Raw genomic sequence first — 14,423 nt, forward strand, 5'->3', positions numbered from 1 at the left:
ATTATGCCTCATGTTTAAAAATAAATAAATAAAATCTAAAGCATATTCTTGAAGAAAATATGCTAGCTGAATGATGTGTATACAAAAATAGATTGTAATTTCAAAAATCTTAGGAAAATGATGAACACCTAATGTCTTAATGCAAATGCCTCCAATAAAGCCCTGAGTTTTCATAAAGCCAAGCAGATTTCAAATGAATTCAAAATTTGTTTAATTCTTTGGAGATGAAGCCTACTGAAAGTTATTTTGAAAAGGGAGAAAAAAACAAGTAACAACAAGTATTAAGTTTCTCAATGTGTTTATTTTTATCTCTTCCAAGGGTGATCTTAGTTCAGAGTGTTGTAGACTTGGTTCCATAACTGTGTGTTGAACTCTGTTCTCAATTTCACATGTATTGAACAGGAGTACTAGAGAAAGGAAACTAGTTACATAGTTGTGAACCAAATATTCATGGTGTCAAACATTTTTTGTTTGTTATTTTGCCAGACATTGAGAATATCTGGCACCTATGAAAACTGGGCTGTTAACATTTGTTTGAGTGTTTGGTATAGGACAGCAGCTAATTTCCTCTAATTTTAGGTGGTCAGGTTTCAAAACTTTGGCCACAATGAAAATCTCAAGGCTGATCTCTTATTTGTGCTGTAACTGTCTTAAAATGACAATATCTTTATTTATAGGGTGGCAAGCATAACTGCAACATTTGTTAGCCTCCTCCAGTTGAACCTGTATGTAATTTATTGAATTTGTATGGTAAACATGGTAAACATTGTCTTTTGTTTGGGATTTGGTAGCAAGCTGAAAAGTTAAGCAGTTTTAGTAAAAAAATAAATAAAAATGTGAAAATCAAATTCCTTTAAGTAGAAATCAAGCAATAGTTCAATATCAAACTGCAAATAACATTCTTAGTGTTACATACAGAAAAAGTAAACGAATATCTCATATGCATGTAATTAGTGCCCTGGAAAATGTGTATATGTTAAATCTCTCTCAATATTGGTAGTTAAAAAAAAATAAAAAGGGAGAGAGAGACTTTTTTCCATTCCAAAATTAGGAAATATGTTGATATCTCCCATCTTCTGTTCTGGTAATTACTGATTTACTGTTGTCTATCACTACTTTTAGGAACAAGATTGGTTGAGCAGAAGATTGTGGTTAGAAACAGGTCCATATGTGTGTTGACTTTGCAACCAGTCTGTAGTATAGAAGGATTCATACCGACTGGGACATTTCTTTCTTTCCTTTTGCTCATGAGGATATTAAAAAGGTTATTTATTTATTTTTATTTATTTATTTATTTATTTATTTTTGCTTTGAAGTGAGGCGAGTATGAAAATCCACGTTCAGTTTTGCAATTTAGAAAAGATGATAAAATCTGAGAGCTTTCAGAGAAAAAATGATGAGAATAAACAACAGAACGCTTGTTCTTGAGAAATATGTACAGATACAAACGTAACAATGTATTTTAGATTTCTTTATCTTTGGTGTGTGTGTGCATAAATATATATACATATATGTAATTTTGCATATAAATAGTAAAATAACTGGTCATTCTAAAGTTTTAAGTTTTCTACTTTAAACATAAAGCCCAATTTCTATCCACGTGTTTTATTTGTATAGTTCGAAAGATTAGATTCTTGTGTTTTTGTCCATAGAAATGTTTGTGGTTATATAATTTTGAAGACATTACTTTTTAAGAAGGATAAGTCTCAACAAACTGAGAATCTTTAAAACTTTTTTTAAGATCTGAGGCCCAAGTAAAAATGGAATCCTTATTTGAAAATCTGTTCAGCTGTGTGTTTGTGAAATACACACAATAATTCAAGCGCTGATGCTAAAATTATAGACACATGCACATAAGGTTATTTGCTATAATATTTCTCTTTCATGCAGTCAGCAAATGGAAAAGGAAGTTGTATAAAGCTTGCTTTATTTTGTCATTAGCAAAACAGTTTGTGTAGCTTTAACAAAATAAAATAACATTGCTATATATCACTAAGAAGACACTAAGGAATAATATACATGGAGCAGCAGGTGTTAAGCTACTGATAATATGCCTTTTTTGTAAATTGCTCTTGTCTGAAGAAATTAGGTTGGCAGAAGAAAGTCTATTACTTCATGAATATATAATGACAGATTAAATACTGTTACCTCTTTGCTACAAAAGTTACAAAATCTCTTTGTTCTAAAACAGACTTCTACTGAGAATCTCTGGAAGGCTTATCCATAGACATATCCAAAGACTTATGACTGTTTTAATTAATAAATGGTACATTGCATAAAGTTCAGAATCTTGAAACATGAAAACACTACATTACATATAATAAATGGATTTTTTTTAAATTGAAAACGAGCACAGATTAAGATAACTTTTCTTATTATAGTTTCACTTTCACTTCTAACTACTGTAAATTCATTCCAAAGCAGGGGGACTACAGCACCTTAGAAAGGGACAAGAAGAAAACAAGAAAGTACTTCTAGTCCTGCCAAAGTTAGATGAATTTTTTTTTTTTTGTCAGAACCATTTAACAACTCATTTCTTATAATGATTTGTCTTTTTAAAGTCATGAACTCATAGATTTGTTTCCTTTTTTTAATGAATTTTATGTGTGTTGCTACAAGTGTTTATTTATAACCATAAGCTACTGTTCTGAGCGCAATATTGTGGCCCAGAGGGAACTGTTTAAAAATTAATAAGCTTGGAAGAAAAACAAAAACTGAAAAACTTATGGATTATACCGGTTTGCTATTCTGCAGTCACTAAACACTTGCCTCAAAGTATCTTCTTAAGCTGCTAAATTTTGCATCCATTGACATAATTCATTTCTTTCTAATATTAAATCACAACGTGAATGAATTATAGAAAGAGGTAATTGATGTTGTTGTGCTTAGATATCACGTGAATGTGGATCCAAATCTCACTTAGGGACAATCTTCACAATGGTGCCTTACTTTTTGGTCTTTCTCAGAAAGCTAAAAAATTATCTTTAGAGAGATAATTATATTTTAAAGATAGTGACATGACAAAATAACAAAAAAAAATTCAAATTTGTCGTGACAGTTCTTTTTACTTGAGTAAAAGTAAAATGTGTAGTGAAGTGAAGGAAATGCATAGTTTTAATTTGTTAGTATAATAAACTCCACAGTAAATTAATTTATGGTGTCCCCTCAGGTTTGCACCCAGAAGTCCAGGAACATGTTTGTTTACTCTTTCAAATTGAAAACTATTGATTTCCTTTAGGAACTCATCCTTGTTGACTGTGAATTAGTCCATTTATTTCACATTTCCATCAACATACATGTTAATACAATATATTGTATTTTTTTCTCTTAGCAAGAAGCTCTATTTAATTTTAAGTTACTCACATCAACTTCAACTTAAATATAGATAATATACAATATCTTTTCCACATTCCGAAACATAAGAAGTTTGATGATGGCCAAAACTATCTAAATACCATCTAAGCTGGGTCTGAGGGCATGCTTGGTTAATCATTTGTTTCAGCAGCAGAGCTTGCTTAAATCCTCCTACCTTTCCTCACTGTCCATTCCCAAATCTGTGATATGCCCTCAGCACTGTCAATATATCTGTATGTGATGAACCAGCCTGGAATTTGTTCTGGGTTAAAACTAAATCAGATAGCAAACAAGCAAATGTAGCCCTCCATGCATTTTTTTAAATCCAGGTGAATTATCCAGTCTGGGTCATCATACTGCCCCAGAAGGAATGAACTCATCCTCTTGATTGGGAAGTTTGAGAGTAGAAAGTAACTGTAATAAGCAAAAACTGCATAAAACAGGGTCTCTCATGAAACCTTGACTTATAACTCCTCACCAACTCGACTGATCAGGCATATTAAAAAAATAAGTTTCATGCAGGCAGTACTACTAATAGTTGCTTTCATTCAGAAATACAGGAGAAGATGAATTGTTCAGTTCTTACATAATTTCATGGGTATGAAAAATATTTTGTCCTTAACTTAAAACAAACAAAAAATTATTTTTGTCCTTTCTAGGACAATATTCCAATTGTAAAACCAGACGTTAATCTAACTACACACATTCTCTATTTCTCCTGTTATATCTGTGCAGATATAAGCATGAAATTAATGAAGCTGGAAAGATCAAGCAAGCATTGCTGTGTTCTAACTCCCTGACACATTCTTTCACCTGGAAGAAAGGAATCCTGGGTTCTGCTCCTAGCACCACTTATAATTTTGCATTAAGCAAAACACTGGATAAAATAGAAAAATAGTTTTAGGTACAACTACGACAGTGTCAATTTTCAAAGCCTGTATTGCTGGGGGAGCGGGAGTAAATTATATGTATCTGTCCCCTCTGTAACTACCCAAAAGGAGGTTGTAGCAGGGAGGATGTCAGTCTCTTCTCCCTGGTGAGAAGTGATAAGATGCAAGGCAATGGGCACAAGTTGCACCAGGGATGGTTTAGATTATCATGATATCAGAATTAAATGATATCAGGGATGGTTTAGATTATCATGATATCAGAATTAAATGATATCAGGAATAATTTTTTCAACAGGCTGCCCAAGGAGGTGGTGAAGTTGCTATCCCTTGATTTATCTAAGAGGCATATGGATGTCGCACTTAGGGGCCTGGTTTAGCAGTGGACATGTAGTGTTAGCTGTATGGTTGGACTTGATAATCTAAAAGGCTTTTTCCAACTGAATTACCTCTATGATTCTATACTGGGTGCACAAACCCTGAACAGGAAGCAGTTTTTCAGGCTAAGAATGATTGCTCTGAATCTAAATATATTATGTTAAAAAAGGAGAAAGTAGATGTGTGTGGTTTGTTTTTTTGATCCAGGTGGGTGGATGATCTCCATTCCTTGAGCCACCTCAAGCAAAGGGACTTAAATCCTCATTGCTCAAATCTAGTTCTAGCTCTGTTAGAGACTGACTGACATGCAATGATGGACATACCACCTGATTCAGTGCTTATCCCATTGTTATGGTGCCTCATTACCCTCAACCATAATGATTCTTCTCATAATCTTTAACATAGTCAGCTTTTAGCTTAGTTTTTGTTTTGCTTTGCTTTCTCTGAGTTGAGTTGCCTGGGGTTTTGAACTGTCACCAAAATGCCAGGCTATGTTTTTGCAGATACAAGCAGTCCTTTCTAAATCCCCTTATTTCATGATAGTTTGAGGCATGCTGCCACAGAGGCCTGAATCTCTTCTACAGCATCTCTTTGAGCCTGAGATATTTATATAATATTTAAGGATGCTTTTAGATGTATATTTATAGTGCATCCTAGATAAGAGTTCTTACAGGAAAGATCTCTTAGAGTACTCTTGCACACAGTGTTGCAACCACAGGGACAAAGGTTAAATAGTGAATATACTACACTGACAATGCAGAATCACGAGGACTGGCAATTAAAGATATTTGGTGCTTGTGCTATCCAAGGGAGATGATAGAAAACAGAGCAATGGTTTCAGAAGCCTACTCAAGACAGAAATTTAATCACATTTTTCCAAGTTTTTAGCACTTAGTCAAATGCTCGTGATTTTTTTTCTCCCACACATTTCTAATGAAAACTGTTCCAAAGATCACCAAACCCATTAACAAAATAAATGTATTGAAAAATATTTGATAGAGCTAAAAATGTATTGTAGGATCTAATTTAATTCTGACAAACGGCAAAACATTTTTTTCTCTGACTGAATGTCTGAAAATTTAGATCGAGCAATTAGAAATAATAAACTGTTCAAAATCTGTTAAATGACAGCCTTTAGAAAACTCAGTATGGATGTTAATAGCATGAATAATAGAGAATTCTCAGGTGTGTATTTTTTTTTAAAATTGTTTATTTTTTTCTACTGTTATTGAGCTCTATATATTCTCTTATTTTTCCTGATTTACTTCATTTACTTGCGAAATACATCAATTAATTTGAAAAAAATCTGCCTGGCAGAGAAGGACCTGGGAGTACTGGTTGATAGTCAGCTGAATATGAGCCAGCAGTGTGCTCAGGTGGCCAAGAAGGCCAACAGCATCCTGGCTTGCATAAGAAGCAGTGTGGCCAGCAGGTCTAGGGGGGTGATTGTCCCCCTGTACACGGCTCTGGTGAGGCCGCACCTTGAGTACTGTGTCCAGTTTTGGGCCCCTCGCTACAGGAAGGACATGGAGGTGCTCGAGAGAGTCCAGAGAAGGGCAACGAAGCTGGTGAGGGGTCTGGAGAACAAGTCTTATGAGGAACGGCTGAGGGAGCTGGGATTGTTTATCCCGGAGAAGAGGAGGCTCAGGGGAGACCTCATTGCTCTCTATAGGTACCTTAAAGGAGGCTGTAGAGAGGTGGGGGTTGGTCTATTCTCCCACGTGCCTGGTGACAGGACGAGGGGGAATGGGCTAAAGTTGCGCCAGGGGAGGTTTAGGTTGGATATTAGGAAGAACCTCTTTACTGAAAGGGTTGTTAGGCATTGGAATGGGCTGCCCAGGGAGGTGGTTGAGTCGCCATCCCTGGAGGTCTTTAAAAGACGTTTAGATGTAGCCCTTAGTGATATGGTTTAGTGGAGGACTTGTTAGTGTTAGGTCAGAGGTTGGACTAGGTGATCTTGGAGGTCTCTTCCAACCTAGACGATTCTGTGATTTTATCTCTGGTGGAAAAAAAAAAAAAGACGCTGATTACGTTTATTTTGCAAATGAATGATTTTTTCACTGATGAGTCAACTAGACAAACTTAATTAATCTTGAAACGTGAATTCCCCTTCTCTAGAATTCCTCAGGTGAAAGATAAGTGAATTATTCATTACACAATGCAAATACTCACAGTATATTTTTGGTTCTGTTTGCTTGTCAGAATATGACCATTGGTCTTACTGTTGCAGCTGTATTTTCATAAATCTGGGATATCTTGCTCTCGAGGAAAATGAATGTTTTGAGAATTATAGCTCTGTATCTGGAAGTTGATACATTAATGTACCAGAGAAGAAACTGCTACTAAAAAAGGCTATTTTGAGTTACATTCTTTATACTGTTTAATTTGCAAATATGCTAGAAATTGAGGTAGAGAAAACATGAGCCTATTTTCTATACATACATGATTATTTTTTATGCACAAGTTATTATTCAAATCAGAATGCTTCTGGAGCTCCATTTTACTTGCAGTGCAGCCCTGAAGAGACCTTATGAAAAAGCATTGATTGATCAGAAATTATATTCTGGTGATTGTGTCAGCTCCTTGGCTCAGAATCAACTAAACTAAAGCCTGTAGGAAGTGTCCACATCTTATGCAGTTGGTATGCGTGTTGTCTTCCAAGATCCTTCCCTCACACTCCTTAGATACAGTTCATGGTTTGCTAGCACAGAACTATTTAGGTTCTCAAGGAGGAAGCCAGTATTCAATCTAAGGCTACACCACTGAGACTGTTAGTAATATCCAAATAATCTGATTCAGCTATACCTTGTTTTATTGTTATCATTGCACTGAATTACTGAAGTAGTATTATTCCTTAACACAAAGTATAATACAATTGATAAATAACTGACTAAACTAAGGCAATTGACTTGACTTTTTTTTTTTTTTAATTGTCCCCATTTTTAGAGGGATTTGGAAATTTTCACAAGCTTGAGATAAATGAAGAGGTACAGAACAATAGATGTACCTCTAGATGTACCTTTCAGTTTTGCTGAAAAACAGTTAGTAAGAATAACTATTTTCATTGATTCTTCCATTTATAAGACATCAAAGACAGTAAGTGATTCTCTCTGAACACAGGTATATTTACCTCTGTATACTTGACTTTGCAAGGTCTTTCTGTACAGCAGTATATTAGAAATACTTCACAGTTGCAGTCAGAGATGTAACAGATGCCAGGAAGAAATATAATGTAATCTGCTGCACAGAATCAGGAGCATATGAGAGCACTGAGAACAAGAGTAAGAAGGCAAGAGCAGCAGATTCTTAGAGCCCAGTGCTATCAAAGGTGCTGAATATCTCAGAAATGAAAAAGCAAATTTCCTTTCCTTTTCCTTCTTTCATTCCCTCCTTCCCCTCCATTCCAAACATTATCTAAGTGGAGTTTCTACTGAGCTGAAGAGAACTATATGAATAAATTGTATATTCTGTAAGTAGATTCAACACAAACTTTCGTTAAGATATCATAGAAAAGATTCAGGTTTGAATTAGTAAATGTGGCTACTGGAATGGAACATTAAATATAAAAACAGAAATAAAATGTGTGATATTTTGTTAATGGACGATCGTGTACGTTTCCTCTACAATATTCTGTCACTCCATAAAACAGCACTCTCCATTTTTTATAAGCCCCCTTTAAGTACTGAAAGGCCGCAACGAGGTCTCCCACACAGCCTTCTCTTCTCCAAACTGAACATGCCCAGCAATCTGTCTGTCTTCATGGGGGAGGTGCTCCAGCCCTCTCTGATCATCCTTGTGGTCTTCCTCTGGATCTGCTGTAATAGGTCCACATATTTTTTATGCTGGGGGCCCCACCCCAGGACACAGTACTCCAAGTGGGACTTCACAAGGGCAGAGTAGAGGGGGACAATCACCTCCCTCGACCTGCTGGCCACACCTCTGTTCATGAAGCCTTCTGGGCTGTAGGCACGTACTGCTTGCTTATGTTGAACTTTTTGTCCTCCAGAACCCCCCTTCTCTACAGGGCTGCTCTTGATGAGTTCTTCTCCCAGGCAGTTCTCATCGCTGGGATTGCCCTGATCCTGGTGCAGCAACTTGCACTTGGACCTGAGCTTTATGAGGTTCGCATGGGCCCACTTTTCTAGCTTGTCCAGGTCCCTTTGGATGGCATCCCTTCCTTCTGCTGTATCAACTGCACCACTCAGATTGGTGTCATCTGCAAATTTGCTGAGGGTGCACTCAGTCCTACTGTCAATGATAAAGATATTAAACAGCAGTGGTCCCAAGACAGATCCTTGAGGGACACCACTTGTCACTGGTCTCCACCTGGACATAGAGCCATTGGCTATAAGTCTCTATGTGCAGCTGTCCAGCCAATTTCTTATCCACTGAATGGTCCACACTTCAAATCCATCTCTCATCAATTTAGTGATCAGGATGTCATGTGGACTGTGTCAAAAGCCTTACAGAAGTGCAGATAGATGACATCAGTCAGTCTTCCATGTGTCACTCCATCATAGAAGGCCACTAGCTTGGTCAGACATAATTTGCCCTTGGTGACGTCATGCTAGCTGTCTCAGATCACCTCCTTGTCTTGCGTGTGCCTTAACATTGCTTCCAGGAGAGTCTGTTCCATGCTTTTCCCAGACACATAGGTGAGGTTCATTGGTCTGTAGTTCCATGGCTACTTCTTTCCACCCTTTTTTAAAATGGCAGTAATGTTTTCATTTTTCCAGTCTCCAGGGGCTTTGCCTGACTCCCATAACTTTTTTAATATGACGGAGAGTGTCTTGGCAACTACATCAGCCAGTTCCCTCAGGACTCTGGGATGCATATCATTGGGCCACATAGACTTGTACCTGTTCAGTTGCATCAGGTAGTCTCATACTTGCTATTTCCTTACAGTGGGAGGGACTTTGCTCTCCCAGAGCATGCCTGATGATTCAGGGACTGGAGTGATGTGGAAAGCCTGACTGCTGAGTACATCAGCCTTCTCTATGTCTGTTGTTACCAGTTCTCTCTTATTCATTGGAGGGGGTACACTCTCCTTGACCTTTCTTTTCTTTAACCAGAATTAGGTGCCTGATTAACTGTGCCACAGGGCAAAAGACAATACTTTTTTTAAGGAATGAACAGTCAGCCCCAATTCCCTTCATTAAATATGTCATTTAATTATGACATATCCATCACCATCCAATTCATATTCAAACAGTTCCTAGATGACCTTTCTGACACTAGTTACTGTGCAAATTCTGGCCAAGATTAAGTTCCCTATTTCCTACAATGAAGACTATATCTATATACAAACTTTATCTTATCAGAATAGTTCAACCAATTAATGGAAAAACGAGTAAGGTACCTTATCAGGGACATAGCATACCAAAGGTGTCTTGCAAATTGCTCTGTAAATTCCCCAGGGAATCAAATATTATAATATTGGAAACACCGAGATCTAGGACACATATGACATTCCTGACTGCTTTTCCCTAGAAGAATGGAATTTTTCACGAGACAGATGAGACATTCCTGTACACAGGAAAAAAAAGATCTGAACTTTGATGTCACAGCGCAGAAGGTGCAGAATAAAAGTCCTCCAAGAATAATAAAAAAAAGTCAGAGCTCTAAAGGTATCTCATGCAGTTACTTCTTCTGAGGAAGAAGGACATGCATTTTTGAATACTGTGATTAAGCAGAAGAACTTCTGTAAAGAATGCACTTATTCTCTTAGAATGTATTTACTGTCTCCTAAACAGTTCTGTAGTTTTAATCACCAAATAATTCCAAGAACTGAAAGCAATAGGACTGCAGAGGAGCTTAAGTGTTTAAAATCTTTCATGAAGATTCCATGTAACTAGCACTGAGCTGTGGCCTACCTCAGTAAAAGTATCACTGATGTTGTGTCTTTGGGCAAGGCTGATGTCCTTTCCAGTTTCTACTAATTGCTAGAATAAAAACACCATATTTTATTTCATGTGATACTGCCCAGTCAATTCTAACTGGAAATAATTCCAGGTTTCCATTCAGCAATTTATGCAGCAGTCAGCAATGTATGTAGACACTTCAGGATTGTTTTCTATTACAACAAAAAGTATTTTCAACTAATAGAAACTGTGAGAGGCACACTGTAGTTTTCAGCAGATGCATTTTCTGATAACACAGTGATGAGGTTTATAGAATTTCATATTTTTAAAAGCAGTAACTGTAGTGCATTCATTTCCTACTGACATTCTGCAATGCCATAGCAGATAAAGATCTTTCACAGTTTTCATTACCATTAGGATACGCTTCTTCATATTACTATTTTTTAAGATAAATATTTTCCAGTGTTTTCTATCCTTTACTATGTCATTCTAGACACTAGAAGGTGAAACAAAAATAAAATTTGATCAGATTTCATGGTTGTATTTTCCATAAATTCCTTCCTTGCAGAGAGCTCATCTCAAAGTCTCTGGTAGTTAAAAGCCCAATGAAATGCTTTTCAAAGTCATTCCATGTATAATTATTTTTTTTTATATTGTAAAAGCAACTTTTCAGTAAACTTCTCAAAGAAATGAGGAGAAAGAGAATTAATAATGACAGTAATATTCAATTTCATGTTTGGAGAACTTCCCTCATTTTGAAGTAGAACTTTCCTTCTTGAGATTCAATTATTTTGAGGTCTAAAGTATTAGAAATGTGGTAAAACAAAACAGAATTATCTGTAGATTAATTATATGAAGACTCTAAGAAGACTTTACGAAGACTCTGTCAAAGCCTTCATGAATTTTAATGTATCCAGGAATTCTTCTCAGTACTATGCCTGATTACCCCAGTTGTTCCCTGTGTTTTTAAAGGGGTGGGTTACATTCAAATTTTGTTATGGATGAAAGAAAATAATACATATACCAAGCCAAGAATTCATTGTTAGCCCATATAAAAAGTTATAATTCCAACTGAAGTGCAACAAGCAGTACAGGTATAACAACATAGTTCAAATTAGAACAGGAAAAAACTCATTAAAAATAATACCTTTAGAATTATTTAAAATAAAACAAGAAAAATCTTTCTAATATCTACCCCTTTCCATTGGCATTGTGCTCACACTTCCAGCGTCCCAGTAGGTCATAAGGCCAATAGATGTAGCCTTTTTTCAGTTGAGTGGTGTCAGGGTTTCACAGCATGTCATCCACATCCTCAGTTCTTCCCTGGGAGAATTGCAGTGCTGCTGGTTAGGGTCCCCTCCTCCTCAGTAACAGAGGCTACTTGGATTTATTTTTATGTGTTTCCTCACCCCAAGCTGCTCCCAGCAGGGTGAGCACAGCCTCCTCCAGGCTCAGTCCCACGCACCCCATGCACCCCCACCTAGGGACTCTAGTTTGCTGAGCAGTTACGCCCTGGCTTTGCCAGACCCTTCCCACGCAGGCACTGGCAGAAACCACCTCAGGCAGGGGAGGCAGCAGGCACTCAGCCCAGAGGCAGGTGCTCGAACCAGCTCAGCCCAGCTGCAGCCAAGGGGAGCCCAGGCCAGCCCTGAGACCTCTGCTCACTGCTCAAGGCACAGCCCTGTAGCAAGAATAGTAGAAGTCGTTACTGGGCTGTATATGGGATTTAGAACATTTGAAAAAAATAAATCTACCTATTTCCAGTCATTTGCAATGTACACTGGATATGAACCCAGAAGAACCCAACCCAGTTGTAAATAAATTCTTTTAAGCTTTTCTTTCATATAGTTACTGAGGTAAAGTGATTTTCTTCTGAAATTTCTTTTTCTGACCGAAAAAATATAGCTATTTCTATCACGTGAAAATTGTCATAAAAACTGTCTTACTTCCTTAAAAATGATTGATATATTAGAAAAAAAAAGGGGGGGGGGGGGACACTTTTACTTGAAAGCTACTGAGAATAGAAGTTGACTTTGAAAAAGTTATTTTAAGGTGAAAAGGAAGGAGAACAGTGACAAGATCAAAAAAAAAAAAAGTGAGTTCTGTATAAAAAAGACAATTTACTAGGCTTTTATACAAAACGCACAAGCAACCTCTAACAGTTAATCTTGTCACTGAATCCATTATGTTTGGACTGTATAAAAAAAAAATCTGTTTCATCTTTACATTTCATGCACAGCTTTACTATTAGAATCAATGTCTGCTTTTTGCAAGAATAATTTGGAAGCAAGAATAATTTGGAAGAGCATGTTTTCCATGCAGCATTTTAATTTTCAGTTTCAATTTCTGTCTTCCATTTTAAAAATCCCTCTCCAGCACTAAGTAATTATTATGCTGTTGTTCATTAGTAAATACTTGCAAAAAATATTTCCTAAGAATTCTAATCTAACTGATACTAACTCTTTAGCAAGTAATGTCTTCAATCTATATTTTTTACTAGCAAAGCATCAAAATAGAGCTAGATTTTCTAATTCTGGACACCATTATAACAGAATGGTTAAAACTTATTCTCTAAAGGAACAAACAGACTGACCTAGGACTTTTGGGAATCTGTTTAATAAGAATAAGTGATTAAGTACTCTAAACATAAATTGTTTGATGGTTGTTATACTCAGATAAGCAACTTTGTTTCAGTTTTGTATCTTGCCTGATATAAAGCAAGATATTAAAGACTGTGATGCTTATCTTTCGTGTGGTACCCTCTCCCCTTTTTCATCAAAACCAGACATTCCATCTTGGAGTTAAAAAGCCTACTGTTTTTGTTGGTGGTGGTGTTTTTTTTTTGTTGTTGTTGCTTTTGGTCATAAAAAGCCCAAACAGCTCTATTTTTAATTTAATGTAATCTAGTCATTATTATATTCAAAATTTCCACATTCATAATAATAATTTCCACAAAACCTCAAAGGGTTAGGCCTCAGATCAGTGGGAAATCTACCAGCAGAAGGAAATTCATTGTGCTTTCACGTGATATTTACCTTCTCTTTAAAGTTCAGTGAAATATGCTGAGGGAAACCTCAGAATTGGACTCAGAAAATATTTTGGTGAAGCCAATCTCCCTATTATAATCTAAATTAAGCCATAAAAATCAATTCCCACAGGATATTGTGAAACTAAAAAGTATAAATTGCATCAAATGAATTTAGCGAAATCTATTGCTCCATACCTTTTAAAAATGAAGGTATAACTAGAAATTTTAACTCAGTGGATACCAAATGCAAATTGTTGAAAACTGAGAGAGAATACACTGGGGAAAAAATGATTGTCTAACTATTTTTATAGTCCTTGTCTATATTTCTGTAGTCCCTGCCTACCGTTGCCACAGTAAGCATAAAATATTTATTTAGATGGATATTTGTTCTAATTTCATATAACCACATCTAAAAGTTATATTTATTTTCTCAAAGAATTATGTCCCAAATAGCATAAGATTTAATCTATAGTCAATAAATTCAGTAATACCAACAGAATTAGCATGTATTTGTTCCTTATGTATTCATGTCATTTAATCTATTTTTTCAACCAGAACACTGAAATATGAAATTTAACTGCTTTAAAAAAAAAAAAAAGAAAAAAAATAAAAAAAAAAAAAAGAGAGAGAGAGAGAGAGTAAGAAAAGAAAAAAAATGGCAAAAAGTAAATTGAAAAGTAGACTTTACCATGTTGAGCTATATTCATTAATGGCTCCAAGAAGAGCTTTAAGAAAAATATTTAAAATAAAAACATCATTTTTTGAAGAAAAAATGTCCATGCTAATGTGATATCACTAGAGAAAGCAAGTTATATGAGTTAGAAATTATTTTAATCTCTTTTAATTTGTTTGTTTCATGCTTGTCTATGTTCCAGGGTTTGAGGAAGTAGACTGCTAAGAAAAGAAGATGGCTTT

This window comes from Anser cygnoides, chromosome 1, assembly GCF_040182565.1.
Source record: "Anser cygnoides isolate HZ-2024a breed goose chromosome 1, Taihu_goose_T2T_genome, whole genome shotgun sequence".
Lineage (NCBI taxonomy): Eukaryota > Metazoa > Chordata > Aves > Anseriformes > Anatidae > Anser > Anser cygnoides.